At 38.4% G+C, this 8,799-nt stretch overlaps 1 protein-coding gene across 1 annotated transcript in view; it reads left to right on the forward strand.

The window, feature by feature from the left end:
- Cntn4 (contactin 4) overlaps window positions 1–8,799 on the forward strand; it is a 1,122,320-nt gene that overhangs the window by 181,839 nt on the left and 931,682 nt on the right. The window contains exon 2 of the mRNA XM_008854554.1: window positions 3,423–3,576. The gene's annotated coding sequence lies outside the window, so the exon portion shown is untranslated. The remainder of the gene's footprint in view (window positions 1–3,422; window positions 3,577–8,799) is intronic.

Genomic DNA, 8,799 nt, shown 5'->3' on the forward strand with positions numbered 1-8,799 from the left:
GTATTACTGTTTCGATTTCTTTTCGTGTTATAGGTCTGTTTAAGCTGTTAATCTCTTCTTGGTTTAGTTTTGGTGGTGCCCATGCCTTTAGATATCCGTCCATTTCTTTTAGGTTTTCATCTTTAGTAGCATATAGGTTTTTAAAGTATTCCCTTATAATGTTCTGTATCTTTCTGGTGTCTGTTGTGATGTTTCCCCTTCCATCTCTGATTTTGTTAATTTGGAGGTTCTCTTTCTTTCTTTTGGTTAATTGGGCTAGCGGTCTGTCAATCTTGTTTATCTTTTTTTTAACTTTTTCTTTCCATATATGATAAACTCATTCTTATGAACCTGAAAGGACAACCACTGCAGATGTTCTCCACACCATACAGCATACCCAGCAAGTGCTCTCTGTGTATGACATTCCAAAATGTTTCAGAAGCAGGATGTGGTGACTCACACCTTTAATCCCGGCACTTGAGAGGCAGGCAGATCTCTGTTAGATCAAGGGCAGCTTTTTCTACATGGTGAGTTTAGGTGTGCTGGGGCTACAGAAAGGCTCTATATTAAAAAAAAAAAAAAAAAAAAAGGAAAGAAAGAAAGAAAGAAAGAAAGAAAGAAAGAGAATGTTTCAGATACTACCAAACATTTTGCTTGCCAGAGAATACAAATACACACAAAAAAAATCACTCATGGGTGAAGACATCTGCATTAAATTAAGATTATTACTATATAGGGATTTTTAAATTATAAAATTATAAAGATCTGTTTTCTTATTTAGTTTGTGTGTGTGTGTGTGTGTGTGTGTGTGTATGTGTGTGTGTGTGCATGTACATGTATACATGCCTGCATGGACACGCCTCGGCAAGACGAGGGCATTGTGTCCTCCTCTGTCATTCTCTGCCTAATCCTTTGAGGCAAGGTTTCTCTCTAAACCTGATGTTCTAGTTTTCTTAGCTTAGACTACTATACCATAGGGTTCAGTGAGCCTCCTGTCTCCACTGTCCTTGCATCTTGGGGCTACAACTATTCAGGATGCCTGGCTTATTCTGTGGGTGCTAGAATCCAAGTTCCGCCCCTCATGATTGTGTATCATACACTCTCAAACACAGCACCAATTCCAGCCCCAATTTAAAATTTTGGAGTACTTGCAATAATGAAATAAATTTAGGATGATCTTTAAGAATTGTATAAACCAGATAAGGTGATGTATTCATATAATCTCAGCACTCCAGAAGCTGAGACAGGAAAATCTTGAGTCACAAACAACAGGAGCAGGATATAATAGTTGTTCTTTCAGTTTCAAATATGTGGCTTTATTAAATATATACTGAGCAAAAGTTAAAAAAATTCCAAGTATCAGATAGAGAAATCAGAAGATAGATAGCAAAGCAATGACAAATCAGTTTAAAAGTTCAGCAGAGGCATCCTGTTTAGCCCAAAATACATAGCATCTTCCAGGCCAGAATGGGCTACATATTGGGACAGTGCCTCAGCAAAACAGAAAACAAAGCCACAAACAACAGAGAAGAAAACTGTGCTGATATTAAAGACCCAAATTGGTCATCTCTGCTCAGGCCGTTGGGAATACTCAGGTGGATTTTTGTGTTAAAATTGTTGATTTTGCATTACCCCAAGCAGATATTCCTTATACTGTGGCCTGATAATAGGACTTCCCATTACAGACTTAAGCTTACATTTCTTTATGAAGCATTCCTCAGCATATTCATTTCATCACAATACGATGAATAATTAAAAAGAAATTGTGCTTGTCAAAATAAATGAATACACTCCATTTGGAATTAGAAAAATCCCTAATCTCTCCCACATGGTTTGCTACATTTCGTTTTTAGTGATATTTCGTACTGTGCAGTGATTCCAAGCTATCATTCAGAGTTAAAGCATTTATACAGTATTTGTTTTGTTGAAGTAAGATCAAAGTATGCCAATTAAAATGTAAAGGAACACAAGTGGGCTATCCTAGTACATACTGGAAAAATTCCAAAAATTCCCATAAGGCATCTGTGTCTGAATGAAACACATTCATTATTGCTCATGCAGCTGGTAATATATACAATGTTTTTAAATGATACAGCTTATATACTTTTATTTGTTTGCATTTTGAAGAAACCTTGCTATGTAGACCAAGCTGACCTTGGACTTGTGGTGATCCTCTTGTATCTGCCTCCTGAGTGCTATCATACCTGCTTTTCAAAATGACACATTATGGGGTTAGGGAGATGTTCCAGTGGTTAAGCACTTGCTTCTCAAGCATGAGGACCTTAATTTGGAAACCAAGAATCCACATAAATGATGAATGGTTGTGGTAGTTAGCTGGCTAGAGAGACTAGCCATATTGGTGAGCTCTGGTTTTCACTGAGAGACGCTACCTTAATGAATAAGGTAGAAGAACAATTGAGGATGATTCCTGACATCAACTTTAGGCTCCATATGCACTAGCAAACACATGCACATGCTCCTACATACACATGTGCCAGCACAATCCAAACATACATATATATGTGTATATATATGTGTGTATGTGTGTACATGTGTGTAACACACACCCATGAATATGGAAAAGGAGAAAAATGACACATTATACAATGTTTATGTGAAAGTTTTTGGTGGTAGGGCTTTGAAAACAGAGAAGGTTGTGGGCATCTTATTTCTCAAGGAGTTACTAGGATTTTATTTGAATTTAACTTGCTACATTTGCCATCTGGGATCGAAGCCTGAGCATTGCCAGCAACTATTCTAAGCTGCAGTGCTGCGGTTTGAAACAATTCAGAATGTGTATGGAATAGAAGAAATAGTGCAAGACAGGCTTGGCCCATTGCTCCTTCATTTCACTGGAGTGTCTCCCACTGATACAGAATTTGGTTGTTTAATTTTCAGGCAGAACTGTGTACCTTGAGAATAGCTGGACATCTTCCATTTGTATTACTGTCAGATCTGATCAGATAAAACTGCCCGAGTATCTTTGTGGGGGATGCATGCTGTAAGTGATTTTATTTTTGCCCAGTAAGTCCCAAAGATGCTGTCGTCTTCATTTTATTTTCCCTCTCCCATCTTCCGCGCCTTTTGCAACTTGCCTCACAAATCACATTGTCTCTACTTATTACCAGACTTTTCTCCAGATGGCAAAGTGCTTTTTTTTTCCCAGATAGTTTCAAAGTTTTCTTTTCTCATTCCCTCTATGTTTTTTTTCACTTTTAATGTGAAATTGCAAATATATTTCCAAGTCCTTCTCTACACTACGTTCCATTTGTTGAAAACTCACCTTATAATATATAAAATAATGTAAGAGAGATATTTAAAATATTTCTTCCATTTTCTGCTCTGTATCCTCAACTGGTGCAATTTTTCTGGATAATTTTCTCTTTTCCCAATTCCATTTGCATCATAAACTAAAATCATCTTTTCTCTTTTTTTCCCCCCAGATTCGTTTTGTGCTGTAGACTATTCTCACTGGTGAAATTCTGCCAGAGCTCACTTGGAAATTTCTGCAACTTGGTATTAAAAAAAAAAAAAAAAATCCTCAGACCGAGCTAAAGGAAGCAACCGGTGTAGGTTGTGCTTGGAAAAAAAAAAAGGGTAGGTTTCATGACCTTGACTGTGTCTTATAACTTTTTTGATGCTGTTGCATGTAACCTGAGAAATTTCTTTCTGCTACACAGTAGATTTTGGAGTTTAAGAAACAGGAAATTCAGAGCTGTAAATTGTGTTTATCATTCCATGTTTATTTTACACTACAAAGGCACTGCCCCAACCCCAAACTTTTCTTTATATAAGATCCAAAGTAACTTCAAATTGTGGAATTTTTTTTTTTTTTCATACTGGATTAGATAAGGTTAGACTTGGCTACCAAAGAGATACAGCTTTTCAAGCAGGAACTTCAGTAAGATAAAGTGCATTTTGTTTCAAGTTGATGTATCAAGCCCACTGCACCTATGGCATTTATTGATGCCCTGTATCGAGGCCTTTTCATACAGACTCTTTTTGTTCTGTGACCACCAAGTGTATAGTCATATTCAAACAGCAGGAAGGACACTTGTGATGGCAAACACAAAAGGATATGTGGCAGCAGACACAGAACCAGTTAAAATGTTTATCTTCTCGAAAAAGTATTAAGAATATTTACCCAAAATAAAGATTATCTTATATGCTACACTTTATAAAGAAATTTACCCTCTAATTTTGAACTACGTGTGAAGAACAGCATATAATCAGTTATTCTCACTTGGCACTAGAGTGGCAAGGCCGAAGCAGTGCATACATATTCATGGAAGATGCACGCAGAGAGATGATCCTAAGTGTGAAGTAAACTAAGGATGAGACATAATTTTTAAATTAAAAAAGCATATATCAAGGATAGTGTAGATGGCTCAGTCAGTAAAGTGCTTGCCTTGCAAGCATAGGCACAGAGTTCTGATCCCTAACACCCAGGTGAAAGCTAGATGTGGCAGCATGAGTCTTTAGTCTAAATGTGGAATACAGGCTGGCCTTTGGAGCTCACTGGCCAGCCAGCCTAGGCAATCAATGGGCTCCAGGTTCATTGAGAAACCTGCCTCAAAAAATAAGATGGAGATGGATCGGCAAGATGGTTCAGTGGGAGAAAGGCTCTACCTCTCAATTCGGACAACCTGAGTTCAATCCCTAGGACCTAAGTGGTGGAAAGAGAGCAGCAAGTCCTGTAACTTGCCCTCTCACATCCTCACATCCATTGTAGCACACATTTGATGCCCTCAATAAATAAATAAACCTAATTAAAAACTTGTTTTTCTAATTAAAAACTTTTATGAAGGTGGAAAGTGTTTGTGAAAGACATCCAACACTGACCTCTGGTTTTCACATGCATGTGTACCTGCACAAACATACATGGACACGTGTATACACATATACCCCCCTACACATACACAAAATCATCCTGTATACTAGATCACTTTAGTGTTTTTCATAGTGCCTGTGTGATGCCACCATTTATCAAGATAAATTTTGGACTCTTATTTGGAAGTGAGTTTCAGATGTACACTTCAAAACATATGAGGAAATAATTCTCTTCACTCTGAATTCGTCTTAAGTTTTCACATTTTGTTCTTATGGCTTTCTGACTCTTTTTTAAAAATAAAATCTACTTCCACAAGATGGAAACTTGATCTCCCTGAAGGATTTTTAAACAAGGACTGTTAGCTATGATTGAGATTCCCAAAAATCTGAGAGAAGGGGACTGAGTGTGCGAGGAGAAAACTGATTAAATGTTTTGTTAACTGAGCACTGCTGTTGAAGAACTGACAGTGCCTTCTGTGCAAACTGGTTCATTGGAGAAGTACAGCATTGGCCTTCTGAGTATTTTATAAACATCACAATGCTTAGCCTTCTTAGAAGTGCTCCTGGAGAGTTCCTGGAAGGGAAAAGTCACTGGCTTTCATAACAGCAGCAACCACAGTCAGGCAGGTAATTTCTTGGCTTGGATGTGTCAGGTATCTAAGGAGTAGAGTTTTTCCAGCAGTGAATCCAAAGACAAAGCTGCAAATGATTTTTTTAAATGTATATGAGTGTATTACCTACATGTCTGTAAGTGCACCCCTGTATGGGCATTGATCCTCTGGAACTGGAATTACAAGTTGCTGTTGTTAGCTGCCATGTAGTGCTGGGAATCAAACCCAGGCCCTCTGTAAGAGCTGTCACTCCTCAACTATTGAGCCGTTTCCCTAGCCAGCAAATGATTTTTTAGTGTATTCTCAATATAAACAAAGGGTACTAAAATTAAGGTTACTGTCATAGAAATTTAAAGGGAAGTATAGTAAGAATTAAATATGTCTTTTGGCATCGATCAGTCTTGTTTCAAAGAAACAAAGATGATGCCAGGGAAATTTCCTTTTCAGTGATATAAAGAGCTTCTATGAATGAACTTTGCCTGTGTCTCAAAGATAGCATTCACATCCTTGTCCTGGTTCTTGTGCCAAGCACGACAGTGGTGGGTAGAAACATAGCTTAAAAGTCACAACAAGAATCATTTTCTGAGATGGTACTGTCTTTTACTTAAGGAATGAGTAGCTTCCCTCTGAATTGACCTGTGGGCATTTGGAAGAGAAGCATATGTGTCTCCTGTCTTCATAAAAAGAGGAGTCATTCAGAGTGACATTTTCTGTCCTAACAAAGAAATTCATACCAGAGAAAAATCAAGTTTCACAGCTGGTCTGTGAAAATCTGAAATGATGTATACAAATCAAAGCAGGAGAGATGCACTAGAAATGAAATAAATATTTGAATTGCATTCCAGTTCCTAATAGGGCACTGCTCTGGGGTTGTAGGGTATTATACATGACACTGTACTTAGACATGGAAATTCACATGTCAGCTATGAGTCAGGAACTTTGTAAGAATGTAACAGTTTAAAACCATAAAATCGAAGGGTTGCATAGAAATATATCTTGGAATCCATATCGTCTCCATTTCCCTGTTCCCACTCACTCTGCTTTATAATTTTTAATAAACTTTCTATTTGTTGAATTTATGCATGCGTATAATGCATTATGATCACTCATACCATCTGCTCTCTCTTATTTCCCTCCCTTTCTTGTCAAATCTCTCTCCTCCCACAATCATGGCTTTCTGTGTTTAGATTTGTGACCCATCGTGTTCAATCAAGACCATCCACATGGTGGTGAGCTCCTCAGTGTGTCCATAACTGAAGACAATAACTGTTCCTCCCCTAGAAACCATCAGTACTCAGTAGTTCGGAAGGATGGGGTAGGGTACCATGTGTCCCTCCCAAATCAATGAATGACTGTTGTCCTGAGCAGGCTCAGTGCTGGCAGCTTTAACTACTATGAGATCATGTTTGCAATGATCTGTATCATTACAAACTGTGTCATGGTGAGATGTCACTCCTTTTTTTTAAAGCTTTTATAATTTTATTAGAATTCTAGACAAATCCTCAGGGGGGCAGGTGAGCTGGTAATCTTGGCAGTTGCCTTGAGGAGGAAAATGGTAGGAAGGAGGAGAGAAAGCCATGAAGCCAAGCAGGTTTACTGCCTGTATGGGAGGGGGTGGGAGCGTCAAACATGGGGCTGACTGGCGGTCACATGGCTGGGAGAAAGAAGCTTTAGAGAAAGTAAAGAAATACAAGATGCTAGGGACAGCCCAAAGCCTTAAAGAAGGCATGTTTAGACAAGGGATATGGGGAAGAAAAGGACAAAGTTATACTTTTCTGAAGAATTCAGCAAAGTGGGAAGACTTACACACCACATGATTGCCTGTTCAACCAGGATTCCAGGCAGGAAAACCTCGCTATCTCATTAACACATTAGGTATTCTGTCCATCTGTTTAGCATAACCTGCCTTCCTAGGGGTGGTCCTATGGCTAGATGATTGACCAGTTAAACTGGAAAGGTGGACCTTTCAACAGACAAGATTTTATAGTCTTGACCCATTAAACACACAAAATGGAGGAGCTCAAGCTACTACATTCCCCACTTGTTCTGGGACATGAGTCAAATCATTGACTCATTCTGATTTTGAGGCTCATATTGGGTCCTCAGAACCATAATTTTGATGGCATTTAAATGCCTCTTGATGTATCTGGTTAGACAATTTAGGAGTCATGGACCAAAGGCTAGGAGGAGATGTCACTCTTAATTGGCTTTGATCTTCATCCCCACCAAAGCCATTCCTCAACAGCGGCATAAAATTACTCATGCTTTCCTGGGGTAACCTATTCTGTTTTCTAAAAGGACTAGAATTTCTTACATACTTTAAGAAATGACACTTTACTGGTTTCAATTTTTCTACCTGGAGTTCTAGAGGATAGAGGCTTTATATATCTATATTAATCATTATATATTTCTAGGCTTTAATAATTTCCTCTGGATCTTGTTGAGTTTTGGGCTAGGGTTGCAGGAGAGGAGGCGATGAGAAGTGGCATCCTCTAGATGTGTGACAACAGGAGCTTGCCATCGTTACTTTATAGGAATTGATCATGGAATGGCAATAGCCTGGGAGAGAAAGGACAGTCAATTATTTTGGCCTGTGCATGTTTTGCAAGTATATGATCTATACCTACACTGCACTAAATGTTTCTGTTAGTTATTAAAGAACAGTTAAGTGCGTGTTCATACTTAGAGCATGGAATGACAGTTATTTGAATTCCCTTCTCATCCTTTACTGATTTGCTCTATTCTGTAAGTCAATGGGTATGTTAGCAACACATTTTTAATGAACAGATTGGGAGGGGCTCCTTTTCTTTTTACTGTCAAGTTTTTACTAGGCAGATAGTGATCAGCCCAGAAACTCACAAATGGCCAAGTTCAGAGAATAAGAGATTGAAGAGTGATTAGCCCTTAGTGGGATATCTGTATCACACTTCTGCCTCCCAAAGATAGGGGGTCATTGTGAAAGAAATAGTGGAAAGATTGTCTGAAATTACTCTTATGAACTCACAGCAATGGCAAAAGATGTCCCAAGTCCTATGTAAGCGCAAAACAGACAAAATCCCAGCATAGATGTTTAAGAAACCCTACCCCTATCTGTGGAGCTAGGGCAAAGAGATGGCTACTGGGAAGGGGGAATCAGTCTCTTTAAGGTTGTGATTCTTGGTAGGTTAATCAGGCTCTAGTGGATGGACCCACATTGAAGGAGATTCTTGGACACAAATTTGACTCTATAGGCTTTAATATATTCCATAAACTTTTAAAAATATTTTATTATTTTTATTTTATGTGTATGTAAAATACATGTATGTGTGCATGTAGTAGGTACACTGGTGTTAAGCAATGCCAATGGAGGTCAGAAGAGCACATTGAATCCCCTAGAACT

This window comes from Nannospalax galili, unplaced genomic scaffold (assembly GCF_000622305.1).
Source record: "Nannospalax galili isolate Female #2095 unplaced genomic scaffold, S.galili_v1.0 scaffold846, whole genome shotgun sequence".
In the NCBI taxonomy this organism is placed as follows: domain Eukaryota; kingdom Metazoa; phylum Chordata; class Mammalia; order Rodentia; family Spalacidae; genus Nannospalax; species Nannospalax galili.